A 14,566-nucleotide genomic window follows, 5' to 3' on the forward strand; every position below is an offset into this window, starting at 1 on the left:
GGAACAAAGGTTACCTGTTATAACTAAACAGATAAAGATCAAATTTCCATGAGCCTAGAAAACCTGGCAGAAGAGTTTGGACTTCCTGCCTTCCTTTATTCATCTATTTTATAATGATTTATTAAGTGCCTGTTATATATCAGAAGTTGGGGATACCTTGGTGAACAAGAACAGACACGGTCCCTACCCTCATGGATTTTACAGTCTAGTGAGAGTGACAGACATTATTTAATTAAGGCACTGGATATATTATTACAAACAGGTGAATTTTATGAGAGGAAAGTACTTTGTTCTGAAATCATATAAAATGAGGGTGTAATCTTAAAAACCTAACTACATGGAGGATGAGCCATGCTGTGTCTTCAGGGATAGATCCAGTTTTCTTCCATGAAATCTTCATTCATTCACGAATTTTCCCCCTGAATTTATAGAACACTCATTGGACTATCACACATGCTTTCTTATACAGCGTTGTTGTTTTTTATCTTTTCATATGGGCGATTTAGTTTACATAGTAGATTGGATGTTCTTTGAGAAAGGAAAAGTTAGGATAGGCAAAAAGATGTTTAGATTTACTTTTATCCCCTGTAGTCTCATGGATATAATAGGTATAAATTATTTATATGTCGACTCATTGAAATGATAATGGAGATTTTGGTAGCTGTAGATATGCCATGCACATTTAAGAGACTATTTCTGGATTCTTTGAGCATCTTGAAGAAGTTTAAGTGTGTAATTGTCATTCTTAGCTTACAGACCTTGAGTGGCAATTTTAGGTCAGGGATAGATGTCCAGTGATGTGCAGTCAGTTTTGATAACCATTGTCACATATAAACTTCAATCAAAACAGTCTCTTTTGAATCTGCCTTCAATATATATTGAAAATCTGACTACTTCTTACCACCTCTGCTGCCTTCCTTCTAGCCGGTGATGCCGTTACCGTTTGCTTGTTATTGCAATAGCCCCATAATTGCTGTCCCCCAGGGACAGCTTGGAGCCCAGAGACTCGAGTTGATTCATTGCCCCCAGTAATCAAATTTTGTACTTCAACTGCTGATAATGAAAATTAGATTGTTTACTTCAGATCTGCAAGATAAAAATAAATACAAGGTTTTAGAGGGCCATTCAGATTTCATTAGTGGTTTGGTGTTTGATCCCAAAGAAGGCCAAGAAATTGCAAGTATGAGTGATGATCATACCTGTAGGATTTGAAATTTGGTAGGAATACAGGCAGTTCATTTTTTTCTTCCTTCCCCTGGAATAAGTGTCTGCTAGCATCCTGAGGAAACTTTTAAGCTGATGTTTACAGAGAAGAATGGAATAATCCGTTCGTTTTATCTTTTGGCCCAACAGGCTATTTTATCTCTTGAATCAGAACAGATGTCATTAATATCAGCACACTGGTGCTTAAAAAACACCTTCAAAGTTGGAGCTGTTGCAGAGCATGTTTGATTAATTTGGGATATTACTGTATTTTGCCATGTATTATGCACTTCCATGTATAATGTGCACCCACATTTTTGGCCCAAACTTTCAGGGAAAAAAATCTTTCATTTTAATTTTTTAATTCAAATTTTTATTTGTTTACATTTAGGTACTTGTTTTTTGTACTATAAAGGAATTTTAACATTCATTTTTTAACATATTATGGTACAAGAAATTTTATGTAACAAATAATTACAAAACACAAAAGCAGATACAAGGTACGAGAAATTCTATGTACCGGTAACAAATTTATGATATTTACACATCATAAAAGGCCAAGAGCTCTTCATTGTTGCAAGGTCATCGTGAGTTCAATAAAACAGATTATCGTAATCCAGGGTATTATTTTGTATATGGATATCGTTATTGATTTCTAGAGTTACACTTTTAACTCATAAGCATAAATAAAATAATTAGAAACATTTACATAGATACGGAATTAGTACTACCCATGTATAATGCACATCTTTATTTTTTCCTCACAAATTTGGGCAAAGAACTGCGCCTCCTACATGGCAAAATATGGTACTCGGTACAGTTTCCCTCAGGGTAAGAGACCTGTCCACGTGGATCGAGCCTGCTTATTCAGGTAGTCCACAATTAAGGAAAACTTGTTTGCTACCACTGGTTATCCTGGCAAAATGGGAAGCCAGTTTCAAATTCATCATTTAGGATACCCTCAGCCCATCCTCATAAGTTCTGTAGCCGTTGGATCTGTCCTTTCCTGGCATAGAACTCTCCCACTGTGTGCAATTGGAGGAGACCACAAGCTGTTGTTTTGGGTGACGGAAATGTAAATTAATTTTCTGGATATCTTAGATCCATAAACTTCATATTTTTAGTACAGATTTTAGAGAATTCCTTATTCTTATATCAAATATACTGTAAGCTCTAGAAATGTCCCAGTTGTAGTTTGTGTTAAATAAAATGTTGATAATTTGAAAGAAAAAGAATTATGAGAAGTCCAGCAAGGAAGACTAGTGGAAGGAAATATGGTTATGCATAATTTTTTCCTACACAGTAGCAGATAAATTATGCATAACCATTTTTCAAATGAAAAATAAATCCTGACTCCCTGTTTTTAGAAAAAGTGAGAAAACAGTTTTATTTAATTCTATTTTATGTATGTTTATATGTAACATACAAATTGTGAAGATTATCTAAACAAGTTGACTAAAGATCCTTTATGAAAAAGGGTGAATCTTTTGCCTTATTGCATATGCTTTTATATCGAGTAAAACAAGGCTGATTCTCCATTGTAGCCTCTTGTGCTCTGTTCTCTTACTCTTTCTTGTACTAAATTGGGAACTATGATGTTCAGCCTATGGAAGGGTAATGATACGTCAAGATACTCTCTGTTTCATTTCTCTTGCCCTTTTTGTTTTTTTATTATGAAGTATTTAATATATTCAAAGAATATATGAAACACATATGTTACAAAGCAGATGCCTATTCCGTCTTTTGTATTTTCATTTCCTTGTATGTACGTATGTATATCTATATATGTGTGTGTATATTCCTTGTATGTGTACATGTGTCCATATATCTTTATAAATATACTGTTGTGCTTCTCTTTTAGTTTTATAGAAATGGTATAATATGGTATGTGGTCTCCTGAGTTTTGCCCTTTTCATTCAATATTAGCTTTCTAAGATGTATCCGTGTTGCAGTATGTAGCTAAAGTTATTTTATATACGTTGTTGTATAATATACTGTTGTTTTTTATTTTTGGTCCCTTTTCCTTGGCCCTCTTCCTCATCTTTTGACCCCACCTATAGTCGTAGTTAAATCAGCTACATCAGCAGTGGCTTCTTCACATGGATGGAACGCTTCTAACAAAGAGTTGAAATTATGACTTGGAAATATAGATGCCATCGAAATCTCTTCTATTTCTACAAGCATAGTAAGCTGTATGATTTGCATTTTTATAGTAGGGTATGAATTATATAGTTATAATGACAGATGCAGGGTAGAAAGTTTTAACACACTAGAATGAAACATATCTTGGAGACATTCTTCGTAGCTGAAGATCAGCATGCTCCATATGGTGCCACTGAACCAATGAGTCTGAAGGAAACACTCCTATTGCTGAAACAGCACAAAGTATGAATCACTCTTTTGTACACAAATTTATTGTCTTTCCAGCTTAATTTCTATATGAATAGTTGTATGTATGAAGTATATTGATTATAAATATAATCTGCTTTATTTAACATGTAATTTTCCTCCAAGTTCCAATAAAAGGATACTATATTTTCTAAATTAGAAAGTTATTACAGTAAAGAAAAGCTTTCCAGGTCAAAGTTAATAGCAAGTTATAAGATATGGTAAAACTGAGAACACTGTCATTCACTATAAAAAATAACCATAATTCTGATTTTTTTCAGTAGTTCATTTTGATATTAATATTTGTTGTAGTGAAACAGTATTTTGTTTCCCACAGACTATGGTTTATTATAAAAGAACCCCAAAGTAGGTATTATATAAAAACATAATTTTGTGTACATGCAGATGTAGCTTAAATTATACATAACTATAGTGTTATAGTCATTGTGGTAAGCTATTTTATTAATGTGACCACAGGCTTAAGGTAATAGGAAATTTGGTATAGATTTTGAACTTTGAAAAATTATTTTAGGGGCTGACCTTTCTCTATATATTTTTAACTCATTCAACTCATTACCTTTTTTTTCAAGTCATTGGTGTCAGATCCTATTAGCTGTCTCATAAGTCAGAATCAAGGATCAAAAGGGATTGGGTAGGGAGAGAATTGTCAGAGAAACTTGTTAGGATTTCTATTCCCAAGTGGCATCATACAGAGAGTTTAAAATTAAATGTACACTATTATAAATATCTCATAAAATACAGGACAATCAGAGACTGATCTAAAAGTAATTCAGGACAATCAAGTCTTGGGAGGATTTTGTTTCTCGGTTGTTCTGGTCAGGTAGCACCTAGGAGATTGAAATAACTCTGGTGCCAAATCAAAGATTCCTCCCCGTATAATCAACCTAAAAGCCTGGCTGAGTTGGTCCTAACAATAAGCTCAAACCCCTAGAGAAAATAGGCAGAGCATTTTTCCTGCTGACGAAAGCAGAGACCCCATTCAGCCTTATAGCCCATAGGACACTGCATGTACTTTTTTAGAAGCCCAGGTCTATAATAATAATAATAATAGTTCTCTATGAAGCAGCTGAAACCCTGGTTATGAAAGACACTATTCATTTGTTTTCTTGAATGGGGAAGGTGTTATGAGGAGTGAAGTCTTATTAGCATCGTTCAAAAATAAAAATAGAAGAGGTAGAATTTTATTCTAGTAAGTCATGCAACAAGGAAATTTAAGTTATTGCAGCTCCAGGGCAGCAATTACTTATATATTGACAACTTATACATGTTTTACATGCCTGTTTGCTCTCCTGTTCACTACTGAAATGTAGTTACCATAGCAATGAACACATCACATGGTTCCTGTGCTAGTTCTAAAATAGAGAACAGCAATATGCCATATGAGCCATGTTTATTTTCTACATAAGGACTGCATATAACAACTTGAGGCTATTCCATACCCTTCTCAGTGCAGATAACTTATCATTGATTTAGAAGCTTTCAAAGTAAAAAGCAATTGGCAGGAGTATATCTCAAGTCTTCCACCTCTCTTGTACTGTATGGTGTGTATTCTTTGCTACTGTGCTGAAATAACAGCTTCACTAGCTTTGGCCAGCAGGGACTTTGCAATTGTATATTTAACCAAATATCTCCTATTGGAATATCGGTATACCACTTAGGAGATTTGGCGGGAGGGGCATATATAGCATTCATGGAAACATTTTCTCAGTCTTATTGACCAATCCTTAACCAATTTTAGCTTTTCTCCTACTGTCTTCTTTTATGTATCAACTTAAAAGAACATAGGAGTCTGCTTCAGAATTTGAGTAGAGAAGGATGCCGGGCACGGCTGGAGGCATGTTATTAGTTCCCTTTTAGAACTGTTATTGCTCTGTAAGATTTAAGCGTAGGTTACACAGCAGTGTGTCTATAGAAAAGGACTCCAGCCTTCTGTGATTGGTGCTGTCAGGTCCCTGCTTCTGCCTCCTCGCATGGTTTAGAGTATAGAGTAGGCTATGAGACCTCAAGACATAAAATAGCACAGCCTTGTTACTGTGGCTCTTATCAGATATTTATTTGAAACAGTCCAAGTGCTGTGACATTAGAGAATGGTGCAACTCTGTAACTACTTCTAACATGTATAAAATAAGCAATAAATTTCAGTTTGAGCTGTCGCTTCACTACACCTATTGTCATTGGAGCTGCAAATTAGAATGTCTAAATATTCTTTATGGAAACTATTAGGAAGAGTTATGCTATAGCTAGTGGAAGAACCCATTGCTTTATTTCCTCATCACCTTCTACTCTTTTTTTTATTAGTTTCAGGTGTACAGTGCAACATAATAGTTAGACATTTACACCCCTCACAAAGTGATAGCCCTCCTCCCCCAAGCTACTACCCCTCTGACATCTTATATAGCTGTTACAATACTATTGACTATCTTTCTTATGCTGTACTCCACATCCCATGATGATATATATATATATATTTACTTATAGTTGACATACAGTATTATTCTACTGCAGCTTCAGGCGTTCAATACATTGATCAGGCATCTACACAGTCTGTGAAGTGATCCCCTTGATAAGTCCAGTGCCCATCTGGTACCTTACATAATCTTTACAACATTGTTTTGTTTCCAAAGATTTTTTATTGGGGAATTGGGGGGATGGGAACAGCGTTGGGGAATTGGGGGAAGGGAAACAGACAAGTTGCTGTCCTTTTGTTCTTCAGTCTAGTTGTGGAGGATGTCGCTTCACTGGCCCATGTTGATATTATCATTGCGCTCTTCCCGGGTGAGGCAGTCACTCGCTGGCCATTGGACGGCTGCCCACGGTGGCTCATGGCAGCTCACGAAAGCACACATCAGCTGCTGGCCAGCCCCACTGCAGCCTATGCCGTCACCAGCAACTTAGGGCAGCCCAGCTCCAGGTCAAGCTGTTGTTCACCATCTTAGGGCCTTGCTGCTCAGAGCTGGTGTCCCAGGCCAACTCTTAACCAATGCGCCACTTGGCCGGCCCACAACATTGTTGATTATATTCCTCATACTGTATTTCATATCCCTGTGACTATATTGTGTCTACTAATTTGCACTTTCTAATCCTTTCACCTTCTCCTCTATCCCAGCAACCAACAGTTGTTTTTTCTATATCTCTGAGTCTATTTCTGCTTTGTTTGCTCATTTATTCTGTTCTTTAGAGTCCGCATGTAAGTGATATCATATGGATTTGTCTTTCTCAGTCTGACTTATTTCACTTAGCATAATATTCTCAAGGTCCATCCATGTTGTTGCAGATGATAAGATTTCATTCTTTTTTATAGCAGAGTAATACTCCATTGTACCACAGTTTCTTAATCCAAGTCTGTTGTTCAGCTTTTTGCATAACAAAATACTTAGACCTCTTTTCCTGTTAGTACAGACTCATCTTCCTGATTTTTATAATAATTGTGTTACAGTATGAGTACACCATAGTTTGTTCTCCTATTGAAGGCTATTGGATTGTTTTCTCGTCTTTGTTATAATATTGGGTTGTTGGAAAAGTCGTGACATATTTTTTCTATGTTTTTCATTGCAAAAATGTGTCATGACTTTTCTGACAACCCAATAAATAGTGCTGTAGTGAATATATGTCTATGTACTAATGTGTAAATTTGTCTGTAAGCTTAATCTCTAGAAGTAAAGCTGCTGATTCTTAAGAAATGTGTATTTTAAGCCTTGATGACTTTTGCCAATTGCCCTCCTGAGCATTTCTACCAAATCATATTCCCAAATTAAATGTGTTTTTAGGCTTTGCTAAAATGATAAATTTAAAATGATATTTCATTGTTTTAATTTGCATTTCTAACTTTATTGTTAAAATTCCACATCTTTTCATATGTTTACAAGCCATTTGTATTTTCATCTTCTGTTATCTTCTGTTATTCTCCTTAATTTTTTGCACATTTTTCTTTTGGATGGTTCATTTTTTTCCTACTAGCTTTTTTCTTGTGTTTTTTTTTTTCTTTGTGTATTAGGGAAATAAATCTCAGTCTGACTTTTAAATGTTTCTCTCAGTTTGTTTTTTTAATTTGTTTTTGGTACTTTCTTATATATGGAAGTTTTTAATTTGTATACAGTAAAATTTGTTAGTCTTGTTTTTTATAGCTTCTGACATTTACTTATTAATATCAAATTGTCTAATGTACTCATTCATTCACTTATTTACAGTCTAATTATATGTGAATTCTGTAGTATACCAAGAGTCCGCTAGATGATGGGTACATGGCATATACACTCCTAAGAATGTAATCATGTCTGCAATAATGATGTTTTAGCCTAGAACAGACCAAGCTCTCTAGAATGGTTAGCAGCTACTTCTGAATTTGCCATAAAGTAAAAGTAACAGGTAAAGTGTAAAACAAAGGTAAGAGCTACATGTAACAAACAAGTAGTTTGTCCTTTTCTGAAATTTAGTTAATCTTTTGTGTGTCTTTATATTTACTATTAGTTATCTGGCTGATATATGGACATCTTTGCAAATTATGGTATTATTATGAAAAGCATGACTACTGGCATTTCACACAGAGCAGAAAAAATTCCTTTCGATAAAAGCCAAACCACAATTTTCCTCATTCTGTATACTGTTCTTCAGATTATCAAGTCAACAAATACTTATTGGGTGCCCGTTTTATTGCTAAGCTCTTACAAGAAAAAGAGAGCAGTGGAGGAATATATATTTTTTAAGATATGAGTTATGAGCCTAGCTTCAAAGAGCTCTTAATGTAATTTGGAATACATTGCATAAGTACGTGAAAAGTTAAATAATAAAATCAGTGATAACTACCCAATGATGTATAAATAACCCCTCCCAAAACCAAAATAAACAAAGAAGCGTCACTCTGTTCTGTGGCAGTTTTGCCTGGTAAGGAAATGTTACTGGTAGAGAAGCTTTTGCTGCATCATTTCTAGAATGTTAAATGAACAAATCATTTTTAAAAAACAGAATGTGGCCAATTTGCAAGTACACAGAATAAATTGTGACCTGAGAGTTTATGAATTTATGTTCTAACAGAATATACTTATTTTTTTTGCTTATCCCATCATTTGCCACTTACTTCCCTCTTAAAGTAGAAGTACCTTCTGGAAATTTTAGCATACTAAATGTTGTCAAACATTAATATTACAGTGTGACTAAGTTTAAGAACCTTTCCTCATCTCAGTTTTGGATAGGGAAAGACAGAGAATGAGAGAACAAGGAGTCTGAGGTAAGGGGAGAAGATGAACATCATGAAGCTGAGGATAAGGTATCAAAGGTAACCTTCATACATCTCAAAGTTTCGTCTGAATATAGACTTCATCTGTCCAATAGACACGTGTCTACTCCTCACATCGTTCATTTCACTGAAATAAACGGGAACAGTTCAAATATTTTAAGATGTGCACCGTTTGTAACTTATATAATGTCATTATATGAGTAGAGTTAAACCAGACAAGCAATATACCAGTAAAACCATAAATATAGACATAGGTATGGGATTTGTTACAAGGAATTGGCTTGTGCAGTTCTGGAGTCTGGCAGGAAGACGATCGTGAGCAGGCTAACACTATGGGTAAATGCTGTTTGGAGGCTCAGCTCAGGGAAAGCCTAAACCCTCTTTTAAAGGACTCACCTAATTAAGTCAGGCCCACCTGAGATAATCTCCCTTTAGAGTGACCTAAAGTCATTTGATTAGGAACTCTATTACATCTGCAAAATTTCATCACAGCAGCAACTAGATTAGTGCTTGATTAAATAACTGGGGAAGATAGTTCAGCCACATGACCACAAGGGTAAACAACTGAGACTCTGCAGTGTATTCATTGTGTTAGATGATCTTGCCCAACTGTAGGCCAATGTAAGTGTTCTGAGCAAGTTTAAGGTAGTCTAGGCTAAGCTATGACATTTGGTAGGTTATGTGTATTAAATGCATTTTCAAGTTACGATATTTTCAATTTACCTGGACAAGGTTTAACTAGCAAACCTTTCCTGACTAGTCAAGTTGACACAGCCCCCAAAAAAGCCATTATGATAATTTAAAAATAATTTAAATAATAATTCTTTTCTTAACTCTAATTCACAAAACAATATTTCCCTTATCAGTGGTAACCCCACAAATTATCTTCAATTAATGTAATCCTACTCCAGTAGCCCCAGTCACACTCAGAAAATAAACATTGTCACTGGTCATAAAATAGGCTTTAGAACTAGAAGGGTCTCCTTAAGAGGCCATCTGAACCTATTCCTTCATGTTACAGGTCAAAATCTGAAGCCCAGGAAGTCTGTGGAGTTTGGTTTTGATTTTGTTTTTGTTTTTTAATACAAACAAAGGAAATCTCTCATTTAGGAATATATTTTTGTTGAATTAGCCTTTCACCTGAGGCCTTATAAGATTTATCTAAGAAAATAGGCAGAACATTGACAATGCTCCATTTTTAGTTCAGTTAAACTGGTTGCCACTTTATATTGCTATTATGTCCCTAAATACAAAAAAAAAAAAAAAAAAACTTCGGATGTAAAACTGAAAATCTGGATAGTGAATGTACTTTGAGGAGATGGCTTTATGAGAATGAATTTTGTCCTCGTTGGAAGGTTCAGAACATTTTAAGAGGTCTCATAAGGATTAGTGACACAGTTTTACTATTTTTCCATTGCTTTGCCTCCCAACTGTAACTTGTAATTTTCATGGTGGATCCCCAGAGTTTCCCTCTGCTATGGTCCAGAGTTAAGTTTAAGTGAAATTTGGTTGTGATGTATTTTTGTGCTTAATTATTTATACCTGGTGCTCTTGAGCATTTGGATAACCTCTCACCAGTAAAAGTCCCTAAAAACCATTTATTAATTCAAAAAATATTAATTGCCTGCTATGTGCCAAGCACTTCTCTTGATACAATGGTGAGTGAGATAGATAGTCTAGTAGGAAAGCAAGACAGGGGAATACCAGCATTAATTGTGAAAAGTATCATTATGGGGGAAATATAAGGACATTATCATGTGTTTTTCTTTATGGTCCACTGCCTGACACATAGTAGATGCTTAATAAATGCTTTTTGAATAAATCAGAATGATATGGCATTTTGAAAGAAATACGGACTTTAAAAAAGTATATATGTCTGTAAGACACTTGGTACAGAACTAGGGTAACTGAGGCAGGTAGAAAAGCAACGACAAATTCTCATTTGGGGATGGATTCGGGGACTTAAATATTGGAATGGGTGAAAAAACTTTCACTACTTAGTAGTTTGTTTCATCTTTTTTTAGAGATAATCTTATTTTCCTTGTTTCTGACCTTTAACCTCTATTTGACATTAGTGCATCAGTTTGTATTCATTGGAATTGCCAGTGACCAAGTGAATATGACATACCTATAAAAGAATAGAGAAAATGAGGTCCTTATTATGTTGCTGCATCACTAATCCAGGCTTTCAGCTAAATGCCAGAATATAAATTAGATCCCTTATCAAATGTGGCACATAAAATTTTAGGATCCTTTTTAGTGTAGTGCATGTGCTTTCAATAAATGCCTGCTTTGGCAAGAAATTAAATCAGAGTTCTTTGTGTCAAGTACACTTGCATTATATTTTATGCTCTATAACTTTAAAACTGTCTTTGTGAACCAGGTCAAGGGCAAAATTTAATCTGGTTTCTGGATTTGGTTTTACATATAAGAAATCTTTTTTTTCTTTTTGGTTATGTTATATTGTTTTATTTTGTTTATTCACTTAGAACAAAATTCAGAATCTATACGTTGTGTCTCCACCAACTGTTCTTTAGCTGCACTGGACTCTTTTTCCTGTCTTCTCAGGCTCTCTGCACATGCTCTCTCCTCTGCCTCGACTTCTTTTTACTCTTTTATTTAGTATTATTCACTCAGCTAACTGCTACTCATTTGTTAAGTCTCAATTTAAATATCGTTGTCTCAGAGATTCCTTCTTCATTCACATCACCAAATCTCAGTTAGAGCCCCCTTAATAGGGGAGTTGTTTTATAAGTTCCTAACATAGTTCCTGACACATAGGGTGTCCTTGCTAAGTGAAAGGACTGATTAATATATTGAGCACTTGCTATGTTCCAGTCACTATAACATGTCCTCAAAGAACTTATGTCTGATTTCAAAGGGCCATGTTATTTTATAAATGCTGTTCTTAGTTTCACTTTAGGGGACAAAATTAGCGATTTTGAATGAAATAAGTATAAACGATTTAAGAATGTATATTTATATAAATGCATGTATGCATATGTCTGTGTGTGGCAAGTTAGAAAGTGAATATTTTACTGTGGTTGCTGTCAAGAAACCTTGAAAGCTACTACTTTAGTGGATACTGTTGTATAATAATTTCCTAACAAGCATGTCTAGAAAACAACCTGTTTTACTTATCAACTTCCCCAAGCATCTCTCTGCTGTCTGCATCTTTAACTTCTCACAGTTCTTTGCTTAGAGTCAAAAGCCAGCATCTCAGAAATATCTCAGAAAGACCGTTTAAATTAAATGAGCCCATCAAGATTTGGAGGAAAGCCACTTGAAAAAAAGAAAACACTACACAGACGGCCCGTGACTTATGGTGGTTTGACTTAGGAGTTTTTGACTTTACGATGGCACGAAAACCATATGCATTCAGTAGAAACCACACTTTGAATTTTGAATTTTGATCTTTTCCTGGGCTAGAGATATGCTGTATGATCCTCTCGTGATGGTGGGCAGCAGCAGCAAGCCGCAGCTCCCAGTCAGCCATGTGATCAGGAAGGTAAACGGCTGATACTCTACTCATTGTATTAGATTATCTTGCCCATCTGTAGGCTAATGTACCAGTGTTCTGAGCATGTTTGAGGTAGGCTAGGCTAAGCTATGATGTTTGGTAGGTTAGCTGAATTAAATACATTTTCAACTTCAGGATATTTTCAATTTACAATGGTTTTATCTGGATGTAACTCCACTGTAAGTTGAGGAGCATTTGTATTACATTCTACCTTTAATTTTCAAAATGTGAAAACCTTCAAAGCCCAGGAAAACTAATGGTATTTCATCTGTTCTCTTTGATGGCTCATGTGCCCCAGTCTTGCGATTTTTCTTAGCATTCTGTAATACATTTTGCTTTTATGCTGTTACTCTGTTTTTCTTCCCAGGATGCTTTCAAGGTCCAGCACAGGAATCCTTTTTCTCTATCAAACCTTTCCTAACCCTATTCCATTTTTTAAAAACTCTCTGAATTTTTTCACCATGTTGATTTATATTTCTCAACATTTGTATACTATATTCTGTCATGCATTTGGTTATATGTACATTATTCTGTATTGGAAGTAGGCTTTTTTGTATGTGTTTGTTGTGTTCTTACTCGTTAAACATGTATGTCCCTGCCCCCATAAAAGTCACTTTACTCTCATTTCCCTTAAATTAAATGAAATACAGTTTTAAATCCCTTTCTTGCAAAACTAAATATGTCATTATTAGGGTACTTTCCTTCACCTCCCCAGGATTCTTACACACACAAAAAAATTACTCCAGAAATACTACTGTGTCCTTAACTTGTGCTTGTTGAGTTGATCGTATTAGCATAACTATTCCCTAACAATGGAATGAGAAATTTAAAGATTGTAACAATTCAAAATTGCTGCCTACAATACTGTCAGTTTTTAAACAATTGGTCCTATCAAGAATAAAGCATAAAACTTGTTTTAGGAAGGGGAACAATGTAGTAAGACCCTACTTACAATTCTATTTTTCAGATTAATGAATATAATTAAAAGTAAGATGGAATAAAAATTTTAGAAGACGGTTCAATAAAATCCAAATTGGAAGGGGAATAAAGGCCAAATTGTTATTTTCAGTCATGTGGTGCATATTTCCATATGTTCTGAAAATCCTGAGAACTTGGCACAAAGTTTCTGCCTCTTAAATGACAGGTGCCTCCTCTTCTATTATAGTATTAATTCAAAATCACATCATGTAAGACAGTGCACAATACAAACAATAAATTTATAAGCATTTGCATCCTAACTTCAGCCACAGAATCATGACTGTAGTATGTTCACTTTCACTTACTTCTACATCCTTCCCGTTTTTCACCTTTTAGCCTCCTTATGTCTTTATTTTCTCCTTTTCCTTTTAACCACAATCACTTCTTCTTGTTTCTACTGCTGAATACATTTAAATGCCATTTATAAAATCATAAATTCTTATTGAATTTATGTTTAAAACTAATGGGATTCAGCAGTAGTTTGAAACTGCAACATAATTATTAAAAGTGGGTTTTAATACCAGTGATGATTCACATTTTCCAACCTCCATATTTTACAATTTGTTTTTCTTGGCAAGGGTTTATTTTAAGTATCCATGAATAAGGCAAAAGGTTTTTTGAATGTTGGCTTATAGGGAGAAGGAATGAATCTTCCTGTCTTCTAAAAAGTTACTTTACCCTTTACATAGAGACATAAGCAGTAGAAAATGACAGATATTTAAACCTACTCACTGATTTAGACCAGTCATTTCTTAATACAGTTTGCGGTTTTTTCTTAAGGGGCTCTTCCTAATAGAAGGCTGTCTGTGGTTGTTAGGGACCTTCCAAAAAATCATTTTTATGGTCACTGAATTTTAGAGTACAAGGACTTTAGAAAGTGCTATAAGCTCATGAGGAATCTAAGAGAGTTTGTGTCTTGCCAGAAGTCACACTGGAGGTAAAGTAAGAGGCAAAGTAAAAACTGGAATGCAAGTTTCTTGATTCCAAGTCCAGGACTCTTTCTTTTTATTCCATTATTTTATGGAGCATGGAAAGCAAGATGATTGTTTGTCTAAACTTCATTATATTGGTTTGATCTTAGAACTTGTTGTTTCTGTAGTACTTTGTTCTTTGAATTAAAATATTTTGTGGGCCGGCCGAGTGGCGCATTGGTTAAGAGCTGGCTTGGGATGCCAGAGGGCTACGGTTTAGATCCCACATATGAGGGCCAGTGACACTACCCT

General features: G+C 35.0%; 1 protein-coding gene and 1 pseudogene across 4 annotated transcripts in view; both read left to right on the top strand.

Annotated features, from left to right (window-relative positions):
* Window positions 1–2,282, top strand: part of LOC109371747 (nucleoporin Nup37 pseudogene) — an 8,672-nt pseudogene extending 6,390 nt beyond the window's left edge.
* Window positions 1–14,566, top strand: part of ADK (adenosine kinase) — a 537,152-nt gene that overhangs the window by 403,546 nt on the left and 119,040 nt on the right. The gene's annotated exons all lie outside the window — the stretch shown is intronic.

This window comes from Hipposideros armiger, unplaced genomic scaffold, assembly GCF_001890085.2.
Source record: "Hipposideros armiger isolate ML-2016 unplaced genomic scaffold, ASM189008v1 scaffold_15, whole genome shotgun sequence".
Taxonomy (NCBI): domain Eukaryota; kingdom Metazoa; phylum Chordata; class Mammalia; order Chiroptera; family Hipposideridae; genus Hipposideros; species Hipposideros armiger.